This window comes from Amaranthus tricolor, chromosome 13 (assembly GCF_026212465.1).
Source record: "Amaranthus tricolor cultivar Red isolate AtriRed21 chromosome 13, ASM2621246v1, whole genome shotgun sequence".
Classification (NCBI taxonomy): domain Eukaryota; kingdom Viridiplantae; phylum Streptophyta; class Magnoliopsida; order Caryophyllales; family Amaranthaceae; genus Amaranthus; species Amaranthus tricolor.
The window spans coordinates 21,003,401-21,016,064 of record NC_080059.1 but is presented as its reverse complement, the minus strand read 5'-3'; positions in this window follow the sequence as shown (position 1 = coordinate 21,016,064).

Genomic DNA, 12,664 nt, shown 5'->3' with positions numbered 1-12,664 from the left:
TGACCTATATGCGGGCATGGTGTGCTAAACAGCAAGCTCTTCTCTCCATCTATGGTACATGGGAAGATTCTTATCCTCTTCTTCCACGCTTCTTGAAGGCACTGCAAGTTTCAAACCCCAGGACTGTAGTTGAGTGGTTCTTTAAGGAAGATAATGATGTTGGTGTGTACGTCCGTCCGAGCATTAGGAATTTCCAACGCGTGTTCTGGGCTTTCCAACGTAGTATTGAGGGATTCAAGTATTGCAAACCCCTTATTGTCATTGACGGAACACATTTGTATGGTAAGTATTGACATACGCTGTTGACTGCGATTGCCCAAGATGGGAACAAGGGAATCTTCCCGCTTGCCTTTGCTTTGGTCGAGAAAGAATGCATAGCCGCCTGGTCTTGGTTTATGGCGTGTGTTCATAAGCATGTGATGCATAGTCCAGGGTTATGTGTTATTTCTGATAGACATGCGGGCATTCTAGCAACCATGGAGGAGCCGGAATGGCAACCTCCGAACACCCATCATAGGTTCTGCTTACAGCATTTGTTAAGTAACTTCAACCGTCAAATGGGTAATGTGAAGTTGAAGAAGATGTTTGGACGGACTGTAGAGCAAAGACAAGCACATAAGGTCATCGAGGGATTGAAGGCCATTGGTGTTGCTAATCGAGAGGCTCTTTTTTGGATTGATCAAATTGGTGATATGTGTAAATGGTCAATATGTCATGATGGAGGGTATAGGTATGGTGTTACTAATACCAACTTAGCCGAAGTGTTCAATAACGTGATGAAGGGTGTACGTTTCTTGCGCATAACTACTCTTCTGGAGTTCTCCTTTTATCGTGTTAATGATTACTTTGTTAAAAGACGCGAGAATGCAAACGCATGGCTAATTGGGGGAAATAAGTACACTTCACATGCCATTATAATTATCACCCGTAACACCGAGAAGGCAAACTACCATGAGATCGTTGCATTTGACTACAGACGAGGCCTTTTCCAAGTGAAGACTGGACGTGGTAATAGAGGATCCGCCAAGGGTGGTAAAATACAAAGTGTGGATATGAGAGAGATGAAATGCACTTGTAACAAACCATCCATATATCACTTACCTTGTTCTCATGTTCTTACCATATGTATTAAACGACACTTATCCTAAGAGCGTTTTGTGGACTCCTGCTACACGACCCAGAGCTATGTCAACACATATGAATCCATATTCTTGCCGTTGATTGATAAGAGGTCATGGCCTCAATACACCGGTATTCAGGTGATACACGATCCAGATCACATTCATGAACTAGGAAGACCTAAGTCCAGGAGGATCACTGATCCAAGATCGAGTGTTCATGAGCCCGTTGCATTAATTCTTGAGAAACTCGGGTTTAATTCTTTTTTTCGAAAACCAAAATTTGGCACATGCTTAGTATTGGATAACAAAAAAATGGTACAAAAGAGCAAGGGTGGCATCAATATGCAAGAATATTAATTTTTATCTTTATTTATGAATTTTTAGGGGATGATTTTAGTCTTTATTATAATGGGGGATGAATTTAGTTTTTATTATAAAGGGGGATGAATTTAGTTTCTAGAAATCAACAAGTTCATTGTATTTGCTAGAAGAATTTTGGTACATGAACTCTAATGAATTCATGAAAATGTTGACCAACAAAGGGAGATGTATTGACCGAAATAGGGGGGGTGTATTTGAAAGCTTCTGGAATCTTGTATTCACCCTATATAAAGGAATGTATTGTAATCAAAAAATTCAGATTTTGTTTCAGAATATAAACCTTGAGTTTTATGCATTGTTTTTCTTCTTATGTTCGTCCAAAGAAATAGTAATTTCAATTATCACTTTGAGTTTGTCTTGAGTGTTAATTCTTAGGGGAGATTGAGTGTGTCTTGTCTCTAGCCTAAAACCCCAAATCATTGAGTTTGTTCTTGTGATTTGGCTCTTATCAATATTCTTCTACTATTCTTTCTTATCTACTCTTTTAAATCAGAAAATTTTAAATCTAAGTGTGTTCTTCCTAATTACACTTACAAAGCTGCTTATAGATCCAACCCAGAGGAAAGTAAGGAGTTAGAGAGGCAGGTGAATGAGTTGATTGAAAGGGGTTATGTGAGAGAAAGTCTTAGTCCTTGTGCCGTTCCTGTTCTATTGTTGCCAAAAAAATATGGGACTTGGAGAATGTGTGTAGATAGTCGGTCCATTAATAACATTACCATCAAATATCGTTTTCCAATGCCTAGGTTGTAAGACATGTTGGATGAGTTGAGTGGAGCCTTAGTCTTTTCCAAAATAGACTTAAGAAGTGGTTATCATCAGATGAGAATAAGGGAAGGGGATGAATGGAAAACAGCTTTCAAAACAAAACAAGGGTTGTATGAGTGGTTAGTGATGCCTTTTGGGCTTTGCAATGCTCCCAGCTCTTTTATGAGATTGATGAATGAGGTTCTCCGTCCTTTTATCAATGATTTTGTTGTTGTTTACTTGGATGATATCTTGGTGTATAGTAAAAACAATGAAGATCATATGATACATTTGAGGAAGTTGTTTGAAAAATTAAGAGAGGTGAAGTTGTATGGGAAGCTTGAGAAATGTGTATTCCTGAATCCTAGTGTGGTGTTTTTAGGATACATTGTGACTGGAGAAGGAGTACGAGTTGATCCAGAAAAGATAGAGGCAGTGAAGTCTTGGTTGGCTCCGACCAATGTGCATGAGGTTAGGAATTTTCATGGGCTTGCTTCATTCTATAGGCGGTTCATAAAAAACTTCTCGACTATTATGGCTCCCATTACTGAGTTAACTAAAAAAGGAGAGTTTGAGTGGGGAGAAAGTGCTCAAAATGCTTTTGAAAAGATGAAAAACATACTTTGTACTGCTCCAATACTTGTGCTTCCAGATTTTAACAAGGTGTTTGAGGTGGAGTGTGATGCAACTGGGGTTGGAATAGGGGCTGTCCTTATACAAGACAAAAGGCATGTGAGTCACTTTAGTGAGAAATTAAATGGAGCTAAGATGAACTACTCTACTTACGACCGTGAGTTCGATGCCATAGTTAGAGCTCTTGATCATTGGTCCCATTACTTAAGGCCAAAACCATTTGTTCTTCATTCAGATCATGAGGCTTTAAAGTTCATACATGGGCAACAAAAGTTAAACAAGAGGCATGCAAAATGGGTAGAGTTTCTTCAATCGTTTTCCTTTAGTTCCAAGTATAAAGATGGGAAGAGTAATGTAGTGGCCGATGCTTTACTACCTGGTGAGTTGATGGGTGTAAGTGCTACTTTCAATGTGGGGGATTTGTCACCATACTAGGATGATTCAAGTTTGAGGACAAACTCTTCAAAAGAAGGAGGAAATGATCCAAGATCGAGTGTTCATGAGCCCGTTGCATTAATTCTTGAGAAACTCGGGTTTAATTCTTTTTTTCGCAAACCAGAATTTGGCACATGCTTAGTATGGGATAAAAAATAAATGGTACAAAAGAGCAAGGGTGGCATCAATATGCAATGTTGGTCCAGAATATTAATTTTTATTTTTACTTATGAATTTTTAGGGGATGAATTTAGTCTTTATTATAATGGGGGATGAATTTAGTTTTTATTATAAAGGGGGATGAATTTAGTTTCTAGAAATTAGCAAGTTCATTGTATTTGCTAGAAGAATTTTGGTACATGAACTCTAATTAATTCATGAAAATGTTGACCAACAAAGGGAGATGTATTGACCGAAATAGGGGGGATGTATTTGAAAGCTTCTAGAATCTTGTATTCACCCTATATAAAGGAATGTATTGTAATCAAAAAATTCAGATTTTGTTTCAGAATATAAACCTTGAGTTTTATGCATTGCTTTTCTTCTTGTGTTTGTCCAAAGAAATATTAATTTCAATTATCACTTTGAGTTTGTCTTGAGTGTTAATTCTTAGGGGAGATTGAGTGTGTCTTGTCTCTAGCCTAAAATCCCAAATCATTGAGTTTGTTCTTGTGATTTGGCTCTTATCAATATTCTTCTACTATTCTTTCTTATCTACTCTTTTAAATCAGAAAATTTTAAATCTAAGTGTGTTCTTCCTAATCACACCTACATCATTCGTGGACTAGGAAGACCTAAGTCCAGGAGGATCACGAACGAAATGGACGAAGGATCGCGGAGACGCAACGCTTGTCAACGGTGTGGTAGTGACGGTCACAATACTAGAACTTGCACGTCAAGGTAAACAGTGCCTGTATTTGAGTATATAAATGTATAGATTATCAAACAAATAAATAACATAAGTAAACAATTTATGTACTTCTTAATTATTTTTACAATAAATAACGCTTAGTTATTGTTGAATTGCAGCAGAGATGGATCTAGCAGCTCCAAGCCCTCGCGACCCTAGTGTGCTTACAATGCAGGCGGATCATAGGAGCAGTGCGTTATGGGATGTCCAGGTTATTGAATTTACCCTTTTTGAATTTATATGCCTTAATACTTTAACTTTAAGCTAACATAATATTTGCGTTTAGGTGTCCGACACGGAGACCATATACACCAGGCATCCCGATTCAGCTCCGTGGGCGATTGACGCATGGATCGTCTCGTACCTTCAGCTCGCGAGGTTGTATGACTTCCACCTGATCGCGTACAGGAGAGTCGATCACGCGCTAGTCATGGCTTTAGTCGAGCGCCGGCGCCAGGAGACTCATACCTTCCACCTACCTCTAGGTGAGGCTACCGTCACATTACTTGACGTAGCTGTGCTTACACGGCTTCCCATCGAGGGACATGCTGTGTGCACCGATGGACGCCAACTCGAAAGCTAGCAAGACAAAGTCCATAGATTATTAGGAGTCCGACCTCCGACCGAGGTAACCAAAGGGAGTAGCCTGCGCGTAACATGGCTTGCGCAGAACTTCTTGCACCTCCCTGAAGGTGTTGATGACGCCACCAGTAGCGTATCTCTTATATCTGATTGGTGTTGTCTTGTTCTCCGACAAGACTGGCAACCGGGTACAACTATTGTACTTGACGTTGCTTGATGCGCCATGGGAGGTCATCTTTGGGTACAGCTGGGGTTCGGCAGCCTTAGTGTATCTGTAAAGAAGACTTTGTGAAGCTTTACGGAAGAAGGTGAAGGAGATCGCTGGGCTCCTGATTATTCTGCAGGTAATACTAAATTTACATGTTATCGTTTTATTTCTTTTATTAAATGTTTTTGTGTTTCTTTTACTTACTTATCATTGTAATTCATAGCTTTGGGCGTGGGAGCATGTTCTCATTGGTCAACCGATGAGGAGTGTGGGACGTGGTGCATTTGCGCCACCAATTCTTTCACCCCCACATGTGCCATATGCATCGCGATGGTCCTTTGAAAGATGAACAAGAACCCACACAGGATCAGGCGTGGGGTTCTACTGCGATCAACTCGAGCTACTACGAGCTGACCAGGTAACAACACACTACAACTTGTTTTATAACTATCACATTGCGTAATTTATTAATTGAATTTTCACGTTTAGTTTCGATGGGACCCTTACCCCGCTGAGGCATACGCTGCATTGCCTCTGCACTCGGGCATATTTTCAAGGGCGTGGAGAGCATCTATACGTCTGAACTGCTTCGACATAGTCGAAGTGCATCTCCCTGAGCGCGTACTGCGCCAGTTTGGGATGGTACAAGGCATCCCGCCGCCATGTGACACAGAAGCGGAGCTCCATCACTCTCGCAAGGGTCGGGATCCTAAGAACTGGCTCGAGATCAACTGGCGCCATGTCGCTCGTTGGGAGCACAGGCTAGAGCTACTGGCCTAAGGTGCGCCGATAGAGGCTGTAGGCGCACCTACTTCAGCAAATTACATGTCGTGGTTCCTCTCCATCACTCGTCGATGGATGACACCACGAGGTATCATGGCGGCAGCCCAGTACGCTCCCGCAGCACCGACGATGACACACTTTGTAAGTATTCTACAACATTGATTATTATCCATAGAACTTACACGTTATACATTTCATTAATATAAGTCTTACAGCAGGCACAGGGCATTGCATCAGTCATCAGCTCCTCCCAAGAGGAGCCCGTACGGGAGAATTGCCCAAGGCATACTCCTAGGTACGCAGTTTCAACACTTCATTCTGGAAGTGACTGCGCCCCATACCACTATGTACGAGTACGGGTCATCTCCTCATCATGCCGACGTTCATCTTGAGGAGGTTGACTTAACGTGTCCGAACTACGGTGCCGGGTCCTCACAGGGTGCCACATCATCACAGTATCAATCACCTCCCCTACCCGAGCGTCATGCGACAACCTCTTACTATCGTAGGAAGCGTCGTAAACCGTCACAGTTAGACAGGGTACAGGAGGAGAATTAGCATTAGAATATTGTTTGTATATATTGAACATTTGTACATACTCAATATTTGTAACATTTGGTCTTTTGTGTATAAATTGTAACATATATGTAGGTGTATATATTTATATCGTATTATCACACGTTTATTATGAATGAAATGATGTTAAGTACTCAGACTTTTCGTCGATGAATCATTCTGCCAAGAATGCAGTATGAATTTAATCAAAAACAAACAGACAATCATATTCAAATAGGAAAAATGCTATCGAAAATTCAACACAATTTCATTCAAGTTCAACAAATCTATATCAAATTACATAGTTCATTCGTTAAGTTAAACTACTGTCGCTACCTAAGATGGCTTCTTAAACTTTCTCATAATCCTTTCAGTCTCTTCTTTCCTATATGCCATATCATCTATTTGTCTCTTTAGATTAAATACCTCATCTTTAAGCTCTTGTTTTTCCTTTTCAAGCCGTATTATTAAGTCTCTCTGTCATTTAGTACCCTCCGGAGCAATCCATCTAAAGTATGTGCATCCTAATCCGTCAACCAAGTAGAAAGTGCAAGCAACAAAATCACGCCCTGGATCGAAGTCGCTCCAATCTGTATTAATCTCAACTTCATAACCACAATCACAAAGCTCTTCAATACAATGCTCCTTTGACATCTACGAAATACATATAATATAGTAACGTAAGTGAACTTTCAAAAATAATATTAATATTTATAAATTGAGAGTAAAACAAACATAATACCTTATGTTACCTTTAAAAATTAATTCAAAAGAACAAGAATGATGTAGATTGAAGAATCAGGCGCGTGAAACAATTTGCTTCTCAAAATAACTATACAACTTCTATTTCCATCTCACCTAATTTCATTAATCTTCATTCCTGACAAACCATTCATCTTCTCCTAAAACTACTTTTTCATCTTTGTTGCTTTAGTCTCCATCATTCTCGTTTGCTATTTATTCAGCCTGCATTTTTGGTTATTTATCCTACATTTCTAGTCTTCAATTTCGTTTCTGCAGTCCCCATTTTCAATTCTTCATCTTCCCCAACAAATTTACGTTTCGAAAATGATTGTAACATAACGTAGTTGGGAGTATAAAGTTTTGAAAGGTATGAAAATTTAAGATTTTATTTGTTAAATGATTATAATTATAAATGTAAAATTTTCTAATTTTTTTTTAAATTAAGCTTCACCACTGCTAGAAAACAATGTTATGTCAAATTTACCAATCATCTACATAACTCCTAAAAAATTCCCATTATTACCTTTTACATAATGTTTCTCATTAGTTGGGCAAATTATATTTAGCTAAAAATTCGACACCACCAATTATGCTTTTCAAAAAATCTCTCCATTGTTATTTCTCTCTCATAAGTTCTTGTTACAATTCACTATCAATTTTTTCTTTTTTTTCCAACTTAATACATAATTTCTTCTAGGAACTCGTTTTAGTTATGTGTTGGGGACTATTTTCATGACTCTTGAGCTTCTCGCTAAGATGTTTAGTCGGGAAATGAAGCTCCCAAACGTAGCCATGTGACATGTGGTTACTTCTTTAGCATTGGTTATATATTGTTGGCGTGTTCTTTAAGAGTTGATGAAGCTTTAAATAAATAGTATATCGCATACTAGCCGTTGCAAAATAATAGCTTCATCTCTTTTAAGATCTCGGTTTAGTTTCTTCTTAGATTTCAGCTCCAGAGCCTTAGAGGATACTCAAATTTGAATTCAACTATTTGTTAGGCTTCCTTTATACCAATTTCAGCCCTATAATGCTAGTACTAAAAATAGAAACAACTTAGTATTTTAAATTCCTTTTTTAAGTCTATTGATTTATTTAAAAAAAGATTTAACTAATGAATAATCATTCAATTTATTTTACGATTTTCTAAAATAAATTATTTGAATAACTAAGTGTTTAGGTTTATTTAAAATTGAGGACTATTTTCATACATTTAATTTAACTAGTACGTTAATTCTTTTAATATCAAAAACATGTAATCAAAATATATATAATTAGCAATTAGTTCATTTTATTTAACATATAAAAGCATATGACCAAAAATTTTTTATTTAATTAATTAATTTGGACCGGATGAATAATAAATATATTATCACTAAATTAACACCTAATCAATTTCATTAACACCTTTGAAGATTTCAACTTATTTAAGAAATAGTTCAATAGACTAACAATTGCATGAATACATATCAATTAATACCAAATAAACATATAAAATTATTTTTATATTAATAAGATTTTGGACCAATTAATCGAATAAATGTAATTACTTAATTTCTTATTAATTTAATATGAATTTTGAATATCATCATTTAAAGGAGTTAAGTCTTCAGGGTGTATAGTCTATAATTAAGAACAATAATATTAAAGCAAATGTTTACAGATAGTATAAATCAAGAGAGAATAGTGGGAATACATTAGGTCCACCCTAGGAAGGTGATTTTTATAAAAGATAAACTAGATTGGGGGAAATCAATACAAACAATAACTAGTCGCAACACTAAGATAACGAGAGAAAATTGGTGATTTTACAAACCATACGAACGACCCATAATTGCCCTATGTCTCCCTAGGAGCGGCAGGAAAAGATTTGTTTTAATTTTCAATGACCAAATATTGTTATCTTTTTCCTAACCTATGCAATGAAGAACATGTTCTTTCCTGAAGGTTCACTCATCAAACCCCTAACAAAACTAAACTTGTTAATGATTAAACTAAATAAAGCAACATTAATAATGAAAGCAATAAGATTAAGCATGATCAATATAAATGTAACAACTAAGAACCAAGATAGATGCAATAAGATTGAAATAAAAACAATAACTAATCTTGAATGAAAGAAGAGAATGATACTTAAAAACCAAGATAAATGCTTCAATAGAAATGATATGAAAAATCCAAAACAAAGATTAAATCAAAAGCATAAAGATAGAAACTTGAAATGGAGAGATTAAAAAGCACTAAAACTAAAACTAAGGTTTAAAGAACACTAACAGCTCACTTGAATTGACGGTTAAAGGGCATAAATAATACAAGTGTACAAAATTTAGAAAATTTGGGGAGCCTGGATATAGGGAGATATTTGATAGAATAAGCTATTACCTTAATTTATGAAATAAATACTTTCCACCATATATCCCACCTCGAGATATTAATTCCCCTACGTTTTTCTCTCCTCTCTTATTACTTACATCTCATTCGACAAGCCTCACTACTTGAACCAGCATCATACCACAATTGAGTCATTAGTCCATCATTTTTTTGCTTTCTACTTCATATTACCCTTGATATTTTACCAAACCTTTGAAAAGGAAAATTTTCTCCTGAAAATTGTTACTCTGTGAATTTTATTCCTAATGTATTACCACCATAATATTCATAATAGGCGAGCCCTAAGGAAAGCTTAAACCTATTTTAGAACATAAATTAATGTAAAAATGAGGCATAAAATGATGTATACGTCTAGGCATAACCCTTCTACAGAGATTAGACGATTTATTTAGTCTAAACTAAGATGTTTGAAGCACCCTTTATAGTCCATAAGTCGAACTTAAGGAGAAAACCAAAACCACAGAACTGCAAGGCTTTATTCGCCCAAATGATCTCTATTTGGTCGAAAATCAACTAGGCTTAGTAACTCACTTGTAGCATGCACTAGCCATTTGGGCGAAGCTAGTTGGCATTCGGTCAAAGTTAGGCCATTCGCCCGAACATGTGTTCCTTTCGCCATTTTCAAGGGGTTGTATTAGAATCCAATAAAAGATCTATTCGACCGAATGAGGACACTTGAACTGAATCTATGTGCCTCTGCCCTTTACAGAAGATGTTGGAATCCAGCAACTGATCCGTTCGACTGAATCAATGGCGAAATTGTGTTAATAAGTTGAACAAATAAGGGAAAAACAGTGGAGTTCATCCGAATTCTGTACAACGGACATTATCTATTCTTGAGATGGAAGTTGAACAAATAAACAAACGATATATAACTATTATATGCAAAAAGAGAGTCTTGAACAACTAGAATCCTCAAGAACAAACATAAGAGGAAGGCTTATTCATGGAGATTCATGAACGACCAGAGTCTATGATGGACCTTGAAAATAGATGAAAGAAAATGGATAGAAGAAGAAGATGGATGAAAATGAAGAAGGAAACTGTATTTTAAAGAAAGAAGACAAGGGTAATAACGAAATTTCAAACTTAACGTATAATCTAACGTTTTTGTGGAATTTTTTAAAGGTTTGGTAGCACTGACCTTTTGCAAACGTTCGTTGCCATCATGTAGAATATCCCTTTCCAAAAATATAAAACACGAAGTTTTTAGACGGAAAAGCATATAGTTTTTCTACGCTTTTAAGCGGCTAAAATTTTTTTTTTTCGACGCTTCAAAAAGCATCTAAAAAATTAACGTCACAAATCTTTATCGCTTGATATTAGACGGTTTTTTACGTCTAAATGAGATTGTTTTCCGACACATAAGATAGTCTAAAATATATTTACACGCCTTGTAAACACAATTTACGTGCTCACTTTTCTAGATGCTTTTATGCATTGAAAGTTTTGTGACAGTAAAAAGCGTCTAAAATCTTGAACAATCATATTCCCCATTAGAAAAGGCTAACGAAGTAATTAATCAAAAGTTAAAATTAATTAAATAATTTTAATATAATAAAGAACTAACCATATCAAAAAAAATTACACTTCCTCTATATATTTCTCTAATATATCTTGTAAAAGTAATTACATAGATATGTTCAAAATCAATTCCATGATATTCTATATCCAAAATTTACGTCGTAAAGGAAGGGAATCAAAAGCTAAAAAGTTAGGTAAAATTCAAAAGTTTGTGTTTTATTTGCCACGCTTCAACCACCAAAGACAATGTCATTCCCATTTATCTCTCATTTGCATAAGTAACTCACTTTGAAATCTGCACATAATTAAACAAATTAAAATCACTAATAATTCAAACAAATTGAAGTTATAACACTTACTAAAGTCGCATACATATTTCAGTAATAAACATTTAAAGAAATATATTAATCACTATCAACACATCATAAGATCAATAACAACATCCAAACTTAATTCACAAGAAATATATAAATCATTAAGACAAGCATACTAAAGGAGTAAAACTAAATGCAAAAGATAAACTAATTCGCTATATCACATTGCTATATAGCACCAAACGATCTCTAAGACAAATATTAGCAATACTTTTTAAGTGGACTGAAAATCTAAAATTATGTTACCCCATATTACTTAAGCACTCATAACGGCTTACTTCATTAGCTAAATATTGTAATTCATTTAGTTTAACATCAAACTAAACAAAGACAACATATACACTCTATGAAAAAGCTCAAAAGAAAGAACACATCACATTGCAAACAACCTCAATATGTGAAGTTGCATTAATATTCAATGAATTAAAGTAATGCTCATAGCCACAAAACTTTATGAAGTAATTAATGTTTACCAATTAAAAATCCAAATAAATAGAATTAAAAATGGTCCATAAAGTATCAAACACATTCATTCCCCAAGTCAATGTGTGTCAAAGAAGGTATAAACATATAGTTCCTAATGGCTAATTCAATCAAAGGCTAGAAAGTGTAGATGATTTATAAACATATTAGAATTTAGTCACATTTGCACGTTTGCCACCAAATAGGGAGAATGAGCACAAGGTATAAACATAGTGCTTGATTTTGAATTTTTAATTGTAAATTCCAGTTTTCCTTTTTCTTGTGTTTTCAATTTGCTTCTAATATGAATGTGGTCTTATTTTGTTAGTATGAGTTTGTGGCAAAGTAGTATTTTTGAGTACTTCCTCAATACAAGTACTTCCTTAATTCTTCGTATCCAGGCTGGACCAATGGTTGTATGTATACTTGTTAATCTGCTTTTAGGTATCCAACATGCCATATAATTATTAATCTTTTCTTATTGCCAAAAAATAGCTAAAGAAACATTGGACGTGTAATATAGTTGCGTAATATTTAGTATTAGTTCAAATTATAAAAATTTATTAAAAAATACAGCTATTCTCCTAAGAGATTGCCTCTTATAGAGATGACTTTATATGCCCAACCCACTAAAATTTAACAAGTTTTTAAGAAAAGATAAACTTAATAACAAACGACCGCTTTATAACTTGTTTCAACCACTTTGAAGTTGGTGTTTTAATCTGTTAAAGTTGATATTTAACCTATTTGAGTTGGTGTTTTAATAATTTATTAAAGTTAGAATTTGGAGTTAGTGTTTTAAATTATTAAATTGTTA